This window comes from Phragmites australis, chromosome 5 (genome assembly GCF_958298935.1).
Source record: "Phragmites australis chromosome 5, lpPhrAust1.1, whole genome shotgun sequence".
Classification (NCBI taxonomy): Eukaryota; Viridiplantae; Streptophyta; class Magnoliopsida; order Poales; family Poaceae; genus Phragmites; species Phragmites australis.
This window is the reverse complement of record NC_084925.1, coordinates 17,125,133-17,135,724: the sequence shown is the minus strand read 5'-3', so window position 1 is coordinate 17,135,724 and position 10,592 is coordinate 17,125,133.

Genomic DNA, 10,592 nt, shown 5'->3' with positions numbered 1-10,592 from the left:
TTCTTTGAGCAAAATTTGTTCTTCTTGGGATCATAGTTTTACCCTTTCTTGCCCAACTTGGATATCATTTCTGTGGTTCTTCTTATGACGAGGGCAAGCTTGGTATCAGAGTCATCGCCATCACTATCATCATCATCATCATTTTCACTTAATGATAGAAGCTTCATCATTTTCTTCTTCTTGTTGTTAAACATCTTGGCCTTGAGAGCAAGATTCTTCTTGGATAATAACATTTCACCTTGATCTCCAAACAAGAACATCTCATGAGCATAAATCTTCCCAACGGTATCAATGACGGTCATGTCATTAATGTCCCTTTCATGAAGAAGAGAGATGTCAATATTTAATAACGGCTTGAGAATCACCATCAAGATCCTGCTAATAATATCTCATTGAGACAATTGAGTAAGTTTAAGAGAATTGATTTCCTCAGCAAGCATATTCATGTGAGAATACATATCATTGTATAACTCATTGGAAAATAACTTAAATTGATTAAGATTATTCATTAGCACATGATATCTTTCCTCTCGGATTTTACTTGAACCCTCATGAATTTCACATAGACCGGTTCAAATATCATGAGCTAACTCCTTGCTTCTTACTCTAGAGAAAATCTCTTCACTAATTCCTTCAAACATAACATGTTTAGCCTTATCATTTCATCTAACTTGTTGTTTGGTAAAATAATGATCAAACCCAATAGCGGTGGCTAGCCAAACTTCGGAGGAAATAACCTCAAGATAGCTTACCATGTGAAATTTTCAATAGGTGAAGTTCTTATCCTCTAACTTTGGCATCCACTAAGGATATCTATCCTCCTTGAGCCACCAAGACTCAAGTGCTCCCTCATGATTGCCACTTCTCCATCTCTAGATTAGCGGGTATCAAACCAAGCACAAAGCTTCTCTTGGGGCTCCCACAAGATCTCCAAGAGCTCACCAAGACACTTCTAATCACCAAGCTGGCTATGTGTTGTCAACCACTAAGTTAACAAACCAATAGCTTCACTTGACCAAGATCAACCCTAAACTACAGCTAGATGCACAATTTCTACTCTATATGCACTAATGATGTTGTTAATCTTCAATTAAGAACTTTGCAAATCATTCTAGTGCACTCTTTTTCTTTTGGATGACACACAGTGAATATACTCTTTTGAATCTATGGTGCATACTTACATTGCTCTCATCCGAATCTTGGTGCACAAACAGAACGTCCCTATTCAACAAGGATTTTAATATAATTTTCAACGGCAAAAGTATGTTGTTAGTATGTACACATAATAAAGTAGTATACTTCAAAAATACTTACTCTATGTTTGTTGCACCATAGATTTGTGTGTAGTATATATAGTAGTAGTTTTTGTTGTACGAGACACTACTACAGAACACCATATATGTATAGCGTCCTATCAGTGTCGGTTCGACAGTAATCGATACTGAAGACGTATCAGTGTCGGTTCTTAAATTCCCCCGCGCAAACAACAGCTGAGGAGATAAAAATCGGCACTGATAGACACTCTTAGTATCTGTTCTTGGCTAGAACCGGCACTAATATATCATTGCCGGTTCCAGCCACGAATCGGTACTGATAGTGATTGTATCAGTACCGATTCTAGACATAAACCAGCACAGATACATCAGTGCCGGTTCTAATCACGAACTGATGTAGCTACGAACCAGCACTGATAATCAATATCAGTGCCAGTTCTATTTACAAACCGCCACTGATAATTGTTACTGTCATAGCTCATCTTAAAAAATTTACAACTTTTTCACACAAAGTCAGATGGGGAAAAACTTTATATGAAAATTATAGCTCTCGATGAGATCTACAATTTTGCATTGAAATTGTTTTAATTTGAGGTCATTTAAATGCCCAAATGATTATAATAAAGTTGTAGCAATGGTCGATGATGGCCCACATTAAAAAAATCATAACTTTTTCACACGAACTCGGATGGAGAAAACGTTTATATGAAAATTGTAGCTCTCGATGAGTTCTACAACTTTGTAGTTGATCACTTTTTATTGGAGATCATTTATATATCCAAATAGCTATTCAAACGTTCGGTCAGAAGATATCAAAAAGATTTATTTTGCTACTATACTCATGAACGGACGATAGCTGAGATGGTTAGAGGGTTTATGCATGCGCACAGGAGGTCTTGAGTTCGAGTCTTGGTTGCCGCATGTGAGCGAATATCATGTGAGTTTGCGAATATTAGGCATGGTCGGGTGGACAGTCTCTGGTCAGGTGCCTCAGGTCGAGAAAAAATTTTGAAACTTTTTTCAGCCCGAAAAACGTTTAATCGAGACGGACTATCAGTGCCGATTGGAGCCACCAACCAGCACTGATAGTGATTTTTAGTGCCGGTTTCATACCCAACACTGATAGTCACTGAATATCAGTGCCGAGTAATCAGTGTCGGTTCAAAACCCGTAACTGATGAGATGTTTTGGTGTAGTGAGAAAAGGAGTAGTTTATCACTTTAATGCATTCTAAACATTATAGTTTATGCTGCGCATGGAAAGAGTATTTAAATTACAGTTTTGATACATCCAAACACAGAAGCATTTCAGTCTGTGAGTAGTGTATATCAATACCAATTTAATACAACAATGCTACTCAATTTTTTTCAGAAAGGAGTATGTACTTCTCATAAAGGAGTACATTCTTCTGCAACTTTGATTAGTCATGACCACAACTACACTACATATACATGCTCATGTAATCCAACAATCATCAAACCAAATCCACAATCTTGTCAATAACTGATCACATATAAACTACGATATATTTCAACTTAGTTTCTCAATCTCTACCTTGATGAGTGCATTGACAATCCTTAAAGCACAAAGATTTTGGTTTGAAGGAATACACCAAGAGAAGTTCATCTAAATAACAAAAAACTTAAGAAAGAGCAGAAAATATCACTTGGCATTACAAGAATTGCAAAAATCCTGAAGAGAGGCAAAAATAAGCCAAAAATCTCAAAAGCCCAATAAAAGCACAAATGCACTTTTTTCATTTCTTCTACTTTAATCATGCAAGAATCTTCTTTGTGGCTTAGTGCATATTTTTCTCCCCTTTGGCAATCCAAACTTCAAGGATAAAACACCATGAAGTGCATAAATATGCAAACCTAATGAACTTTCACAAGTATACCGCAAAGCATTTGCACAAGCTAGAAACGCAAAGGACTATGGAAAGTAGAATGTGGAGCTCATAAGCGCACAAAGGCTCAAAAAAGAGACAATAATATAAGAGCATGAAACTTTACAAGCTAATCCTGAAGAGTTGTTGGCGCACTTAAGTTCAAGTAAATGAATCATCTAAAAAGTGACCACCACATAAGCATCCACTCGTGCCAGCAATACAAGCATCAAGAACCAGCAAACTTCAATCTCAAACTAGGCAAGCAAGTATTCATGAAAGTAGGCTTTACAAATGCTTACATACGATCAAGTGATTAAAACAAAATTGATCATTTAGGCATATTTCTTTGTGATTCATGTTATCCTCAAGTTGACTTTAGCAACCATGGGCTTCCTTCTTTGGCAAATCACATGAAACATCAAGACAACCGTATTGGATTATATTTTAGCACAAGAGATTTGATTCCTCAAAAGTATTCAAATTACACAAGTTATCAAATTTTCACTTAGATTAAGTCAAGTAGTGTCTTTGCGACACAAGGAACACATGTTTCCCTAAGGTTCTATCATAAGCTAAACATTTGACAAAGACAAAAAATAAAGTGCAATATTCCCTAATCCACTATCTTGAACCAAGAAGCCTAGAACAAGATATCTATCAAATTAGCCCTAACACAAGCATTGACTAAGCCAAAACAATTACGAACATGGGAATCAAGAATGTAGCATTTTATAGTCTACATGATTCATAAAATTGCTAAGTTTCGTCTTTAAGAAAGCTAGCTTGCTTGAAATGATTCATGTCAAAGCATCAAAAGGAGCTTAAGTTTAAAAGATTGCTCCACACAACTACTCAGCTTAGACAAAATTTAAGTCTAGCAACTGAAAATACTAAAGATATACAAGTCAAAGCTCAACTATAATGATTATCTTACAATATGAGATGCAATACAAACACAACAAAAGTAAGATAGAGTATATACAACTGCAACTTCACCCTCACACAATGCCATAGAGATGGTATACTCCAAGCTATCCCCTCAAATAGGCAAATTTTGTTGCATCTAGAAGCTTAGTAAAGATGTCAACAAGCTAGTGTTGGGTATCTATACCTCAACTCATATCTGCCTTCTCATTGTGGTCTCACAAGAATTGGAATCTCACATCTATATATTTGGTTCTAGAGTGTTGGACTGGGTTATTGGCTAAGTTGATGACACTGATGTTGTCACGCAAAAGTTCATGAGGGCGTGCCTTATCTTCCGAAGGTAAGTCGATTTGGTGGAGTTTCGACTGTTTCGGGGAAGGAAAACTTGCGTTCAAGTTTGTATTTGTAACTTTGTATGTATATAGTATTGCAGGCGTACCAATTTACATTGTATACAAAAGATAAGACAATGTAATGAAATTGTAAACTTTATTCATTCGCATCGAATTCATAAAGTACACCTTTCGATTACAAAGTTTTACTCCACAATGCACATGCTATCTGAATTATGATTTTTGGCGATTGCTTCATCCTGGTTCCCGGGGCCTCGTGAGGCCGCCGGTTAATTACGTCCGGCTTTCCGGACAACCTTCGATTAAGATGCATCACTGGTCGTCGTCAGGTCATCTCCGAATCTGCAAGGTTGTAGTCACACGCATCAAAATAGATGAAAGTGAGTGTTAGAAAATAAATCAAAGCAAAAGGTGAGACAAACAGTCTAGCGTGAGCTTTATGGACGTTTTATATATCCCCGATCATCATCAGCCACGTAGGCCTTAGAATCTGTAGCCCCTCATCGGCCTCAGCCTCAGGTACTACGAGAAAATAGAGGGAGAGAGAGTTCAGCCATGCGGCAGTTCACCAGCTACAACCTCGCGGGAGCCTGGTGAACTACAGCATTTCTGAACTCATATCTACGACCTCTACCCTTAATCCTCATTCGAATCTCAACGGCAACCCCTTACTGGCCTCAACAAAGGTCATCAGTCTAATTTGAAAGGGCAACAAACACCGCCACAAAAGCAATAGCTACACAGGCAGAAAGAATGCCATAAAGGAAAAGGGTAACATAACAACGGTGGTTATAGGGCAGACAACAGAACCATCTAAGCAATATGGAAGCAGCCCTAATGGACTTTAGCTCATTACTGACAATCAATCCGAGACAAAAGGCAACAGAGGGGAGAAACGGGTGCAGAACCAGCAACATGGTCTTCAACCTAACCATATGCATTTGATAATAGTATCAACCGAGCACATAGATAGCCAAGGCCAACAGTATCAGGCCATCCAAGCATCAAGTAAGAACACAGCCAACTCCCTCAGCAACAACATAAGGGATCCAACAACCAAGTGCCACCACTAAAACAAAAACAGGCAGGTCTAATAACTCATGCAGATCCCAGGGGATGGAGGCAATGATAGTAGGGCAGGACCAGCACTAAAGCAAAGTCAAACCACAAAGACAAGCTATTGCCATTATTAGCTCAGGGAGATAAAATATTACAGACCAGCTGAACAAGCCCACAGGAGTCCAGACCTACTGAACAGACTTACTGAACTCATAGCACAGACAGCAAAAGAAATGGCACCAGAACATGCTACACGACACCTTATCACATGAAAGGGAAAAAAGGGGGCGCTCACAGCAGGGCAGGACCAGTACTATAGCAAAGACAAGCTGCAGAAATACCAGTGCCACAAAGGGAACCCGATATCAGGCAGCATATCTAAAGAATAGAAGTATCACTCCATCATCCCACAAGAGCACACCAGGGCCAGCACTCCACAGGAGCACACCGGGGTCAATATATATATCAAGCCACCATATAACCAAGTGGCACGACAGCAAGTATCCTCTCATGATGATAACAACACAGCTAAGGACCGGGTATTAAGAAAAGAGATATCACCAACCCTCATATATATCAAGCCTCTAGATCAACATAAGGGGAACAAACCACAGGACAATAGGATCATCCCCAATGCTATCACCCAAGCACCATCAGGCCTCAAACCCCCTTTTACCGCCATAAAGACTCCAGCACCAACACAAAAGAGTCCAAACATATGGCCATCAGGACATCAGGGCATGCCGAGAACGGTAGCAAGAGCCGGCAATAGCACATCGGCTCTTTGTACATCACAGATTACCATAAGCACTTGGGAAGCATAGCAAAGGGTCATAGCATTCAAGCATCGACAAAAGAGCAGAAAGCACGGCAGGCTAGCCAACGGCATCATCATTGGCCAGTAAGTGAACAGCAGCCCCACATAAGTGATACCAGTTGGCCATAGCCTCAGAAATAAGGTAGAAATAGTAACAAAGGTTGACCTCAAATTGGTCATCGACCAACAGCATCGAAACAAAGAAAAGGACTATGGCAGCCAGGTTCAATTATGAACACCACGGCACAAAATCATCACCATGCCATGGCGCAAGAGGCCAGTCAAAACAAAACAACCTGTATGTTGCCATGGCGTTCAGCCAGCTTGCCGGCGGCTCCCAAACGCCCAGACGGCCATACATGGTCACAGTAGCCCAACTTCACGGCCGTGGCAACGAAAGCCGACTGAATTCCACCACAGCAAAAGAACAGCTAGCCAAATCATAGCCCATCTCCATCATCACGGTCGCGGCACAAGAGGCCAGCTGGATTCACCACAAAAGAACGAACAGCCGGATGACAGGACAAGGAAAATAGTCGGTCAACACAAATCATAGCACGGCACCACCATGACCACGGCAACAAGGCATCGACCGGATTCATCCCAACACAAAGAACGCCGGCAATATCACAGGACACCTATTTCCACGGTCGTGGCACGGAGGCCGGCTGGATCTCCACAGAAACAAGCAACAGACGGCCACTGAAAAAATCACAGCACCACGGTAACGAAGGCCGGCAACCACCTGTGAGTACAGCGGGCCATGGAGGCCGGCCAGCCAAAAGCACCTGCGAGGACGGCGCAGCATGGAGGCCGGCTGACCAAAAAAAACACCTACGAGCATGGCACGGCATGGAGGCTAGCCAGCTAAATCCACAGCACAAGGCTTCATTGGAGGGGAGGAAGGGGTAGACGGAAGCTCAAATCAAGAACCCACCACATTGGGTATCTCCGGCGATAGCCATTGGCGGCGGCTCCAGCTTCTCTCTTTCTCTCTCTAGATGGATTTTCTCTCTTCTCTCCCTCTTCTCTCTCTCTCGCTCTCCAACTCTCTCTGTGATCCACCCTCCCCCTACTGCGAGCACCCGTCAGGGTTATATAGCGGCAACTAGGGCTCCTCAGCGGTAAAATCGGATCGAGCGTTGGGGGGATAAGCATGGGAAGGGATGAGGACGAGCGCATGCGGCTCGGAGAGGGAGTGGCGTAGCTCGGGAGCACGGAGCGAGCGTGGCTGAGGTGTGCGCTCGGGTGCTAGGCCCAGGGAGTAGAGGGAAGGGGAAAAAAGGAGAAGGGGAGCGGGCCGGCTTGGGAGTGAGGGTGAGGTGACCGAGCGCAAGGGGAGGCAGCACAGGCGAGAGAGAGGCGGCGCATGTGAGGGGAGGAGGAAGTGGGCACAGGAGCTGGACAGCTCTCTAGGGCAGCTCGGTGAAGGGATAAGGACGAGAGGGAGTGGGCTGGGCCAGCCTGGCCGAAAGAAAGGGGAGGCGACCGAGGCCCTTTTCTCCCTTTTTATTTTCTTTTCCTTTTTCTTTTTTATGTATATATGCATGTATACGGGGATCACGCAAATACACGACAAAATACCATCATACAAATGCCCCCCACCAAGTTGAGCCTGCACGAGGAACAGAGTGGGGCTTTACTTGGTGCAAATGAATTTGAAGAGAATAAAACAGCTACCGAGTATCACCCCAGAGCTTTTCACTGTGTCTGCTTTGTAGAGCCAGCCAGTGATGATCATCTTTGACTTGTGGCGGAAAGATGCACCACTCCTCAAAAGAAACATATCAACTCTACTGCGACCTTAGGAGGTGCCAGCCAGTTTCATCGAAAAGGGTTTGACTCCACTGCAACCTTGGGAGGTGCCAGCCAGCATTATCATAAAAGACAGAGGACTCCACTGCGACCTTGGGAGGTGTCAGCTAATGAGGACCTCTTGAGATATTTTATCAACTCTATTCCGACCATGTAGCAGCCACGGTGCCAGCCAATAAGGTTGAAGGGTGTCACAGCTCCACGTGAACCACACTGACACGCTTCACTACACCCGATAATCCTTAGTTGTGATGAAACTTAGTACCACTTCTGAGGGGAATCCTCGATTCCATTGCGACCTTGAGAGGTGCCAGCCAGTGTTGTCGAAGAAAAAAAACTAACTCCACTGCGACCTTGGGAGGTGCCAACCAGTGAAAATGTAGAACATAATAAAGACTCCACTGCGACCTTAGGAGGTGCTAGCTAGTTAAATTAAAGACTTCACAGTTCTGTAAACGCAAAGATGGTGCACTTCTCTGATTCATCAAGCTGCAATAGCTGTGAAAACATGGTTATCTAATAATAAAAGTGAAAATGCATACTAACAACCCTGTTTGATGCATTTGATATTTTGAAATATGTTTGGCTTTCCTTGTGTCGCTGAGTTATGAAGTGACCCCAAGATACATCCACAAGACACTCTTTCTCCGGAGATGATGAAGAGTGATAGCAGATGCATTTAATTGTATGGCACATCAGTGTACGTGTGAAGGACACATGTCTAAAAGTGCTTCTGAAAACGATGGGGGTTCCCCAAAACTGCCTCATCGACTAGAGCACGTTGACAATCTTGTACTCCCTGGAGGCTATATTTGTGAGTGGTATGGACAAAGATGGGTAGCAAGCAAACTGTGGCATTGTTGCCTCCATTTTCTGCGAGGGTGGGACGATGGTCACTATCCAGCATTCATAGTCTTCACAGCACCTATTGATGGTGACTTTACTTGCACATTGTTGGTACCTCTCCCTTAAATTTGGGACGACTTTGATCGGATGACACCTTCGAATGGGTGTTTTGAACTTGATTAACCCTCATTGAGCCTTTGAATTTGCTTGAGCTTGACTTTGGGATTGCCAATACCATTGAGATCCCATCATCCACACTCTGTGGTACTAAACCTCGCGGGCAACTTTTGTGTAACAAGGTCCTTGTTTTCATCACGCCAGGGTGGCAAGAAGCTGCACACATACCCATGACTTGTGTCGGGAAGGTAGACCTCTCTTGCTCTTTTCCTATAATCATCCTTGGGTGAACTTATGCTGGGGTGGAAGAGTACAAGATTAAACGGCTGGTCGCTTCGATAGCAAAATGAGTCAACTTCGATGCCCAAGTGTAGATAGAGGAATATGTGCCTTTTGTGCATTGTGTGTTTATTATCACAGCTTAAAACTGCCATGACATTTCATACATCTCCAGCAGTGAGTCCCGCAAGTAGCCATACCATGAAATCGCAGCTCGGCGACAGGTATAAGAGCCGTGATTATTGTTTGGTGGATCGACACCCTTTATTTATGAAAAACAACATGCAACGAGCCTCGGAGTTCTCCCCTTTCAATGTTAATCCAAGGGGAATGGATGAAAGCTTCAAACGAAATACTTTTTGAGAAAACAGCCATTAATAGGGGGCATTGGACGAACATCCTCCTGGTTAATGAGCTGATAGGCACCTCCGTCATAGATCTGTTCTACAATGTAGGCCCCCTCCCACTTCAACTCAAATTTACCTTTGCTTTTGCCAGTCAGTATGATTGGGCACCTCAAAACAAGTACTAATTCGCCTTTCCTGAATACACGAGGTTTGACAAGCTTGTCATATGCTCAGATCATGTTCTGTTGATAGAACTGAAGATTTTGGAGGACATTGAGGCGCTCTTCTTCAAGGGCATCCAATTCCTGGAGCTGAAGGTGAATCTGCTCTCTTGCGTGATCTCATTGTGCACGGCAATCCGGAGGGCCGAAAGCTCTAGCTCAAGGGGTAACATAGCTTCTGTGCCGAAGACAAGCGAGTAGGGTGTTGACTGTGTGGGGGTGCGAACAGTGACCCGATACGCCCATAGTGCTTCAAAGAGACGGTCGTGCTAGTCCCTCTTGTGCTTTGTGACTGTCTTTTTCAAAATGCCCACAAGGGTTTTGTTAAAAGCTTCAACCAATCTGTTGGCTTGAGGGTAATATCCTGTGGAGTAGTTCCAATGAATTTTGTACTTCTCAACGAATTTGTAGATCTTGCTTGATTTGAAAGATAGCCCGTTGTCGGAGCTGATACGGTGAGGAACTCCAAAATGGTAGATGTTGTTCTACTCGAGGAAGTTGATGACATTGTTGGATTTCACCTCCCTCAAAGGAATTGCTTCTGCCCACCTAAAGAAGTAATCACTGGCGGCAAGAATGAACTATTGCCCTTTAGAAGAGGGCGGCTGAATTTTGCTGATTATATCGATACCCTAGGTGTCGAAGGGCC